The 10,291-nt window shown below is 50.3% G+C and overlaps 1 protein-coding gene across 1 annotated transcript in view; it reads left to right on the top strand.

Annotated features, from left to right (window-relative positions):
• Positions 1–579: 579 nt before the first annotated feature.
• PPP2R5C (protein phosphatase 2 regulatory subunit B'gamma) overlaps positions 580–10,291 on the top strand; it is a 126,728-nt gene continuing 117,016 nt past the window's right edge. The window contains exon 1 of the mRNA XM_039884240.1: positions 580–720. The gene's annotated coding sequence lies outside the window, so the exon portion shown is untranslated. The remainder of the gene's footprint in view (positions 721–10,291) is intronic.

Consider the following 10,291-nt stretch of genomic DNA (forward strand, 5'->3'; position numbering starts at 1 on the left):
AGGCCGGGGCGGGGGTCCTGACGGCCGGCGTGGGCGCCGGGGGGCAGCGCGCGGTGGGCGTCGGGGGGCCGGTGCGGCCGCGGAGGTGGTTGAGCCAGCCGCGCACAGCCCGGGCAGGGGCTTCAGGCGTGGGGGCTGCAGACCCCGGGCGGGGGACTCCCGGCAGGAAGAAAGGGAGCGAAGGGTCCCCGCTTAGTGCTTAGCCTGCTCTCCAGAGGCTCGCTCGGGGCTTGAGACCCTACCCTCACCGGGTGTCGGCGCGGATGGCTGTGAGTGTCGCCGCGTTTGCATGGGGGGGACTTGTTTTTGCGTCAGGTGGAGCTCCAGCATCACCTCAGAAATCCCCGCGCACGGCGCTTACGTGGGAGGGAAGAAAGGGATGTGATGTGGGTCTTTTAAAATGCCGAGAGCACTGTATAAATTTGATTAAAGTTTTCAACCTCAGATACAGACAAAAAGGAGCATCCGAATTGGGAAAGGGTAGCGTCTGTGTTAGTTGTTTCTCTGTATGATGTAGAATTTCTTGATATTCATTAAAACTATCATAAGTCCTAGTTAAATTGTATGTCAATTTTAAAACTGCATTTTGATTTATCTGTTGTTTATCAGTCTAAATTTTGAGAAGCCTAATTGATTCTGCTTGATATTTCTCAGGATTTACCCAAAGCAGGGAAAAGTGGAAAAAGTTCCAAAGAAGGACAAGACGTATTAGAACCAGAGGTAACTGTTCTCAAATATTCACTTTGTGCTTAGACAGGTTTTAACTTAGGTTACAGAAATCGAGGCTGATAAAACTTGGGGTTTTGTAATGTTTCCCTGTATGAGATTTTTTTCCTAACGTCTTCCATAATCCTCAGTTTCAGTGTTTTAGGTTATTGTTATTCTGCTTCGGAAAAACATGAATGTTTTTACGAACGTTGTGCATATCTGTGCGCTGGTATTTTAAGCCCCCCCACCCACCCCCATCTAGCAGCCTGTCCTGTAGACACCGGGTCCACAGGCTCTGTCCAGCTGGAGCGTTCTGTTCCTTAGCTTTCCATCCCCCTCTCTTCCTCCCTCTCTGTGCAGGCGGCCAGGTCCCCTCTCAGCAGCTTTTTCTCCTCCTCCTCCTCCCAACCTTGCTTTCCCGGTGCCGTCTCTGCTGAGGTTCCCTGAGCCAGCTCCTTTTTCCTTTGTTGACATCTGACCCCCTCAGCCTCTTTCCCCAGTAGCATCGATGTAGTCTGGCTTATCTAGTTTGGCTGGTTCTGTGTGCTTTTCTGTCGTCTTTCACATTTTCTTTCTGCCTGCATTGGTCAGTTCTAACTTCCTCTGGTTCTTGACTTTGGGCTCATTGGGAAACAGCGGGAATGCGCCGCGGGGACTGCGTTTACCTGATGGGGTCGCTGTGGTCCGTTCACACAGTTGTGCTCTGAGAGCATTTGCACAGCTTAGCCTTTTTTTCCTTGTGACTGGTTGTTGGACTGGAGCACGTCGAGCTAAGGGTCCAGGAGCTTTAAGGACAGGCAGAGCTTATAGGCCCTTCTGAATCGTTAGGTGCAGAGAAGCAGCTTAACTTAGTGTCCTAGTTCTCCGTGGATCATTGAAGTCTCTGGTCTTATCACAAATGACATTAATTTGCAAGTGTCAGCCTCTTCTTGCAGGCTAAGTTAGAATGAGTTCGATTCTGCTGGCCATTATCTGCAGTGGCCTCTTCTGTTTTTTTAGCCCAGGTTATCTTTTCCCTGTCATTGGATGCAGTCTAAGCAACCCGGGCTTCTGCAGGCGATTTATTCCAGCAGATCTGTTGCCCTCTGCAAAACAAAAAGCTGAAATCCAAACGGTTCCCTGACTATCAATAGGGATTATTTGTGCCCGTTTTCCCTGCCCTTTCTTGATAGTAGATAGTCAGTTTTTACTGTGGCCTTCTTGCATTTGGCTTGCTTACTTCCTTGTCACTCTTTTCACTAAATTGATTTAAATGCGATTTAGTCGCTCTGGAAGGGTGTATGTTTTCTCTTTCCTTAGTTCGTTGATCTTTCTTGGAAACTGCCAAGACTCTCTAGTGCTCCCCAAATCTTTCTTGCTCACATATTCATCTTCTGTCACTTAGAGTCACAAAGAAGTATCAATGGGTGTGGTTCATTTATTCCTGTTTCAGTGGAAAGAATTCGGCTGTAAGGATGGATGATGTTAGATTTGAACCTGAAAAATCCGTCAGTAACTCTGAAAGATACCAAAACCACTAGTATGTAAAATGAGTGGTTTTAAGGTAGATTGGGCTCCTAAGATTGTCAGTCCCTTACGACTCTTGAAGTGTGGCCTGCAGCGTCTGAATGTGATGCCCCAGTTGTCTTTTTGTATTTTTTTCTAGCACTACTAAGAGCTGGAGCTACAGAGCTTGAAATTACCACTGAAAAATACTGACATGTCGGGCCCTTAACTACTTCCTCATAAGGATACCAGAGGCAACGTGGCGTATTAAGCTGATACTTGGCAGATCACTGTGTAAATTATTTTGCAGAAATACAAATCGAGGCATTTCAGTTCATCAACTTTGAGTCGAACCTTAACTTTTTTATTGCTGTTTTTTCCTCTGTCGTCACCTCATTTTTCTAGTTCTGCCCGCTTACCAAACACGACTGCCTCAGGCGAGTCAAACCATTGCTACACGCTCTTCCTCTTCTGCCTGTGTTCCCCTGAACGTGAATATTTTAACCCGAACAATTCAGATCGGTTTGCTGTCCCCATGTTTTTGTTCAGATCTCTTCAGTGTCACGTCCCCTTCACAGTCATGGTCCACTCAGGTTTCCCTGTGGCCTCGTCTCTCTCTCGGGACGCTGACCACATTCGGGCCGCACAGCCCGAGAGAGGTGCGAACAGGCGCCTGTCCGGACAGCAGAGTGGCCGGGTTTGGGAAGTAATCCCAACGGAGAACACGGGCAGAACGTGGCCTCCGGTTGACCTAATGCACGACTTCGATCGTGGGAAGGCCCGGGCCCTACGATCCTGCTGGTGGGACTCTGGCCTCACGGGAAGCAAGGGAGCCAGCAGCTCACACTGCAGAACGCTTTTCAGTTGGAACAAGGAAGGTTTGGTGGCCTAAGCTTTTAGTAAGAATGAAGTCCAGCGGTGAGGACAGGAAAGGAGGGGGTGGTGCAGGGGAAGGTATTTCAGCTCCAGGATTAGATGGTAAAAGTGCTGACTCCCGGTGGCCACAAACTGTGACGTAACTTCTATGGTCCTCTTTCCTCATCCCTAGAATGACTTGGCCATTTTTAACCGAGTGGGATAGATTAGGCGCAGCCCCTCTGGAGAGAAGTTTTCCCCACAGGACGTGTCGCAGGATCGCTCGATGAAGCAAAATAACGTGAAAGGTCATAACTGCCGCTGCACAACTTTCGCCTTTTTCTAGAAATTTCTGCTCCTTGAATGTGTACTGGTACATTTTTCTTTCCTTTTTTTCTCTTTCAAATGGAATGTTTAAATTTGACTTGCTTGTCCACGTGTGTCCTGGAAATAAAAGTCTCTGCCCAGTACTTACTACTGGTTTATTTCGTGGCACCCTTCTAAGGAGTGGGGTGGCAGATGGGCTCACGGCCCCCTGGGAGTGGGACGCTCTGGAGGCGACGGAGGGAACTCACTTTGAGTGTGACGCCAGGGATCTGTGGCAACAGAACGAGGCACATCTTGTGACTATTTCTGGTCTTAGTCGATCGCTCAGGGTCCTAAAGCCCATTTCGCAGGATCGGATCATATGATGGTGTTTTTGTTTTTTAATTTGTGTACTGTGTCCGGGGTTACGTTTTAAAAGTGTTAATGCTCTTTGCAAAGCGATGATGTGTTTTAAGCACAGGAAAGGTGGTTCTAGTGTCCTTTGGTTATGCATTTTACATATCCTGCCTCGGCCTCGTTTTGTTTCAAGGTCTCTACGGCAACTCTTACGTAACATCTGTTACCGTAAAGGGTGCTGAACAGTTCTCTCTCCAGCTTGTTAGCTCATTTTGACACCTGTCTTTAGTAATAAATGCTTTCTCTTTATAATCCGTCCCTTTTCATTCCCCTGCCAGCCCCCTCACCCCCACCTCGTGTCTCAGACAGGGAGCCAGGCTTGCAGAGGTCCCACAGGTATAGATGGTGGGGTCGTGTTTTAAAAATTAAAACTGAAATTTTAAAAACATTAATTTATCTAATAATAGCAGTAACACCTATTACACATTAATATAAATAACGTTTTGTGAAAAATTTCAAGAAAATTTTGACTTTCCAGTTCCTTGTCTCTGTGGCAGGAATTTTAACCTGAGTGGGTTGAGTTGGAAGAGGACAGTGGAGTTGTTTTTTTTGGCATGTGTGCTTTCTGGCGAGGCAGCTGTGATTGTCACCCCCAGAGAGGAGAGTCCCCAGCTCCCCTCCTGCAGGGCACCAGCGGCCACTGCGTTGGCTGAATCGAGACTCAGACTTTCTCCAGGGGCCTCCCATGCCATGTTTTCCACTCTGTTCTCAGCATTTTTCCTTACAACCCTAAACGACTCTGTTGAAACTCAGAGCAGATCCGAACAAATAGTACTTTAAAGACTTTTGAAATGTGCGTGTGATTATTAGGTAGGCAGTGGGATGCCCTGCTTTCAGTTGCCACGTTGGCCACCGAGCAGCATCTTTGCTGAGGGCTGTGTGCCAGGCTCTGTTTTCAGCATGACAGCGGAGGGCTGGAGCAGGGGGCGGAGTGGGAGCGAGGGGCTTCCTGCCGTGGGGTGACGAGGAAGCAACTGCTTCTTCCCTGAGCTGTCCCCTTCCTAGCGCCCACGCCTGTCCTGTGTTACCAGCTGGGTGCTTGGTAGGCCGCGCCTGCCTCCCCGTGGGAGCCACCCCTCGGCCCTGCCGCCGTGTGTGTGCGGGAAGTTCACCAGCATCCTTGGCCTTCCCCAGGAGATGCAGTAGCCCCGCCCTCTCCAGTTGTGGCAAGTGCCTCCAGCCGTTGCCAGCTGTCTTCTGGAGGCAAGACGGCCCCTCCACAAAGTGCATTTGCTTGCAGGTCACGCCTGGCACATACAGCTGAGCGAAATACTTTCTCCCTTTAGAGCAGCAGTACTTAAACGGAAGGGGTATCAGCACCCTTTACGGTCTTCAGAGTTAGCCAGCAGCCCAGAGAGCTGTGTTTAGGTGGGTTATTGTTGTCTGATGTTTCACATTAGGAAGTAAAGCTGCAAAATTTTAAATATGAATTCTGGTCATAACAACACATCCATTACATGTTAACATAAGTGTCGTATTTTTATGAGAAACAGCTATAAAAACTCACTGAGAAAATGGCCTTGCTGTGTGTGTCTGCGAATCTCTGACGTGTGGTTCGGTAGCGACAGCTGGCTTCCTGAGCCTGCGCCCGCCTTCAGTCCTGTAGCCTGTGGAGAGGCTACGGGATGATGGTTGTAAAGGCTAACCGTGTCTTAGTGTTACCGTAAAAACAATGGACCCCAGAAGGGGTCCAAGGCAGGGGTCTCCACCCGTCTGCAGACGGTACCGTGGCCTGTTAGGAACCGGGCCACACAGCAGGAGGTGAGCCGCGGGCGAGCGAGTGAAGCTCCATCTGCACCTGCAGCCGCTCCCCAGCGCCGGCGTCACCGCCTCAGATCACCAGGTTCTCATAGGAGCACCGGTCCCTGGTGCCACAAAGGTTGGGGACCGCTGGCCTAAGGGACTTCACTAGAGGTCCCCAGATGCTACTTTGAGGACTGGTATAGAACCCTCTGCTGCCTTCCCTGCTGCCTGTCTGAACCCTTTTGTCCTTTTAGCTCCAACTCAAGTTCGTTTATTCTGAAATTTAAGGGAGGCTTTTACTCACGATCTTGGACCATATTTTTTTCATCTTTTAAATTTGGGTAGCAGTTATTTGCTCTATCAGTTATCATTTGAACTGTGTAGGACCATCTTTATTTGCCTGTAATTTGCCTCCCCAACTAGAGTAAGTCCTCGAGGACGGCCATTTCGCTCGATGTTTCTTCGTGCTCGCCTTGTACGTTACGGCCTGGAGTAAAGAAGTATGGGTGAATTTGGGTGAACTTTAAGAGTGCTCAGGAAGCAGAGCCACAGATCATTATCTTGCTGATTTTTCTGATACTGTAATTAGAACAGAGATCTCTCTCGTTAAGAGGCTTATTTCTTTATCGCCTTTTTGATCCTCCGAGGAAATTTTAATGCAGAGTTTTCGTTCAGTATAATTAGTTTTAAAATAAACAGTATTATACTAAAGCGGAAGATTATGGTACGTGGGTCTTTTTCTAAAGCCTATTGAAAATTTTAAGATGAGCATCTTGGTGTTGTTTTTGGTTCGCTTTTATATAACACCAGAGGTCTGTGGTAGTGAGTATAGTCTCCTAAGATCTTACTTTAATCGAAGCACTTCAAAGTAGGATTTTCACTTAAATATTGGGTTTCCAATGTGATCTTCAGTGCTTTATATTTCTTATTTTAAATTTATTTGGGAATTTTTCTCAGAACGTTTTTTTAATTAAGTTTATTGGGGTAACATTGGTTAATACAATTATATGATTTTCAGGTGTACATTATAATTTGACATCTTTATGTTGTCTACCACCCAAAGTCCAGTTTCCTTCAGCTACCATATATTCGATCCCCTTTACTCACTTTGCCTTCCTACCCCCTTATATTTGACCCCCTTTACCCCACCTACCTCCCCTCCCCCCCTTCCTTCTGCAAGTGTTTTTTCCTTCTGGTAACCACTAGTCCATTGTCCATGTCCATGAGCCTCTGTTTGTCCTGTTCATTTGTTGCTTTTAGGTTTATATCCCACACGTAAGTGATATATGATTTTCAACATTTTCTGTCTGGCTTATTTCACTTAGCATGCTTATCTAGGGGTCCATCTATGTCATCGCAAATGGCAGTATTTCATCTCTTCTTATGGCTGAGTCATATTCCATTGTGTACATGTGCCGCAGCTTCTTTATCCAGTCATCTATCGTAGGACACTTCGGTTGCTTCCATGTCCTGGCCCCCGTGAATAATGCTGCTGTGAATATCTGTGTGCAGATATCTTTTTGGATATGGGTTTTCAAGTCTTTGGGGTAAATACCCAGTAGAAGGATTGCTGGATCACATGGTAGATCAATTCTTACTTTCTTGAGGAACCTCCATACTGTTCTCCATAGTGACTGTACCAATTTGCAGTCCCACCTGTAGTGTGTGAGGGTCCCTTTTTCTCCGCATCCTCTCCAGCATTAGTTATTCCTTGTCCTGTTGTTAACAGCTATTCTAACAGGTGTGAGGTGGTATCTCATTGTGGTTTTATCTCAGAACATATTTTTAAGACTTTACAAGTTTTATGTATGTGAAGGAGAGAGAAGGGACGGGGGGGAGAGGGAGAAAGTTTCGTTTTGAGCGTCCCTTGCTCACTGCAAGCCTTGGGGACGATGAAGATAATGACGTCGTCCTTACCTGTTAAGAACTGCGGCGTTGGCTGTTTCTGCTCATTGCGAGTGTCACGCCTATTGCTTGTGGACATTCCGTTGACTTGGGAGTGACTAGGCCCCCATTCAGTTACGGCTTCAGCCGCTGAATCAGTGGGACAAGATGGAGTGCGTTTATTGGGAAGAGACAGCTGGAGGAAATCGGATGCTCTAGAGCATCTGGGAAACCCAGGGTCACCACCGAATGATGGCGTCCCAGAAAGCGGGTCATGTGTGGCAGGTAAGGCCACCGATAAGGTCAGCATGCCTCTTCCCCTTCATGAAAAGCTCTGACACACGGTACGTCCTTCCTGAAAGAGTTGAAGTGAACTACGTGAAATAGTCAAGTTTTCTGGCCCGTGAAGGAAGCCCCGAGGCGCGTGTCAGAGCAGCTGGGCGTGAGCGCAGCCCCGCAGCCCCGCAGCCCCGCAGCCCCGCAGCCCCGCGTGTGGTGGCGGAGACGCTGCCTCCTGCATCTGGGGGCTGGGTGAGTCAGTCCTCCGCCAAGACGAATCATGGTGACATTTTCCTAAGTCGCAGGGAACATTAATCTGAAAGATTCCAGCTATAAAGCCTCCCGGGTTCCCTAAAACCCTGGGACCCTGCCAGAGCCAAGGCAGCTGGGTCTGGGTCGGCCGGCAGTCGGGTGATGGTCGCGCCTCTCCCTGTCCGTGCTGCGTTGGGCAGCGGCTCCCTTGCCCCTTGGTCGGATGTGAGAGCAAAGTGCCGCTTCCCAAATCCAGACAGACGATCCCCCGGGGAGCGAGAGGACGGGCCTGGGACTGCAGCTCCCCCGGAGCGCCAGGTTGGCTGGAGGACATGGGTTTCCTCCATCTTTAATGCTCCTTGAGGACAAGGTCTAGCCTGGCTCTCAAGGGGTGTGGGCTCCGACCTAATGCCGTTTTGACCAGTGGGACGGTCAAACCCTGGTGGCCCTGAGGCATTAGACCTGCGCCAAGATGTGAGCCACCAGCCAAGTATGTCTATTTAAATTAATGAAAATCAGATTAGATTTAGGAGTTCAGTTCCTCAGTCACAGCAGCCAAGTGCTCAGAAGCCACGCGCAGCTGGCGGCTCCGCTGTTGGACAGAGACACTCCGCGGTCCCCGCTTCGCAGAAAGTCCTGTCGCACAGAGCTGCCCCAGGCCCTAGCAGCATTTTCCAAAATATTTCAATCGTGTGTGTAGTTAATTTAATTTAACTGTGTTAGCTGTCACTTTTTAAATATGAAATATCAAATTCAAGATTAAATTTAAAGGAAAAGAAGAGATATAAATTGGCAAAGGAGAGGAAGCGTATAAAATGGGGAAAGACGGTGAGAACTGACGGGAGTTCAGTGGTGAGGAGGGAGGAAGGGCCTGTCACCCCTTGGTCCCGGACCGCCCCGTTCTGAGGACCCGATGCCGTCCCCACAGGAGTGACCTGGAGAGACCCGAGGGAAACAGTGGCCCTCTCAGCTGCCTTTTTAGGTGTTTTATCTTTGTGCATCAAAACCCACATGGTTAAAAAATAAAACACTGTGAAAACCCGTAGTTTCCCATTTCCGCTCATCCTCCCTCAGCCCCGTGTCGCAGAGCCGGCCTGCGGCCCAGCCCCGCGGGGCGGTGTGTGGGAGAGGGCGGGCCCCACAGCGAGACCCCTCTGCTGGCAGGACTGCTCTCCATCTCGCAGTCGTGCCCTGCCTTTACCCTGTCCACTGTCCTGCACGCCACTCACAGTCCCCCAGCTGATCCATCCTGCGCCCCAGCTGTGTGCTGAGCGCCGTCACGCATGCTAGGGCCTTCGCGCGGGACCCAGCAAGGCCCCTGTCTTCAGGCAGTTTGCTCCCAGCGAGTGCTGTGGGCCCCGGTGTTTCTAGCGGGCGCTGGTGACATTTGGTGTGAGAGCGTCTGACACCTGGCAGAGCAGTGGCCCTAGGGCTCTCCACCCCAGTAGCACCCTCTGGCCATCGTGTTACCAGAACTGCACTCACACGTTTCTAGACACCCCTGTGGGACAAGACCACGACAGAGACCCGGAGGCCGCTTCAGGTGGTCGGGGGCGGTCTCTGAGGAGATGACTTTAAAAGTGAGACCCAGATGTGAAGGAGCCAGGGGCATAAAGACTCAGGGACGGAAACAGCTAGTGCAAAGGCCTGGAGGCAGAGGGAGCTGGGGTGTCCCCTGGAAAAAAGGCGGGTGTGGCCGAACAGTGTGGGTGGCTCAGGCGGCAGGGCTCAGCGGGGTCTCAGCAGCAGCAGCTGTCAGCAGGGCTCTGGGTCTTTAAGGATGATGGGAAGCCGTGGAGCTATTTAGAGCAGAGAAGCAAGTATTTAAAAGGGTCTCTGCAGCAGACCTCTGTAGGAAAAAGGGCAAGAACTGAAGCAGAGAGACCCCTAGAGGATGTGGCCCTCTTGGATGGCTGCGGTCCTTGTCCACCCATGCAGCGACGAGGCCCTGCCGCGGTGGCCGTGGGCTCTAGACTTGGGCTGGGGATCGTCCGCCAACCGCTTGCCTTCCAGGCCTGAGCTGAGAGCTGGCTCTGTGGCTTCCGAGCGCAAAGGCGGGGTTGCGGAGAGCTTGCTCTGAGGACAGCTCCAACGCCGGCAGCCTCGGTTTGTCCCAGACGGTCTGGTACCTTTGGGGAAATACCTGTCCTCCCCTTGTGAGCATCCGGCCCAGTGTCACCCAGACGCATTCAGTGGCTGTGGACAGGTCATTCAGACCAAAATGAATCTCCTCCTCGGCCCCATCTCCCTCCTGCCCTCCAGTTTCTGCGTCCTGAGCCTCCCCAGAAGGCATCACCCGCCTTCTCCCCCCGCACCCGCCTTGGAGGTTTCCAGATCGCAGTTGCCTCTGCCTTGTTTCGTC

Source organism: Pteropus medius, unplaced genomic scaffold (genome assembly GCF_902729225.1).
Source record: "Pteropus medius unplaced genomic scaffold, Ma_sr-lr_union100, whole genome shotgun sequence".
Classification (NCBI taxonomy): domain Eukaryota; kingdom Metazoa; phylum Chordata; class Mammalia; order Chiroptera; family Pteropodidae; genus Pteropus; species Pteropus medius.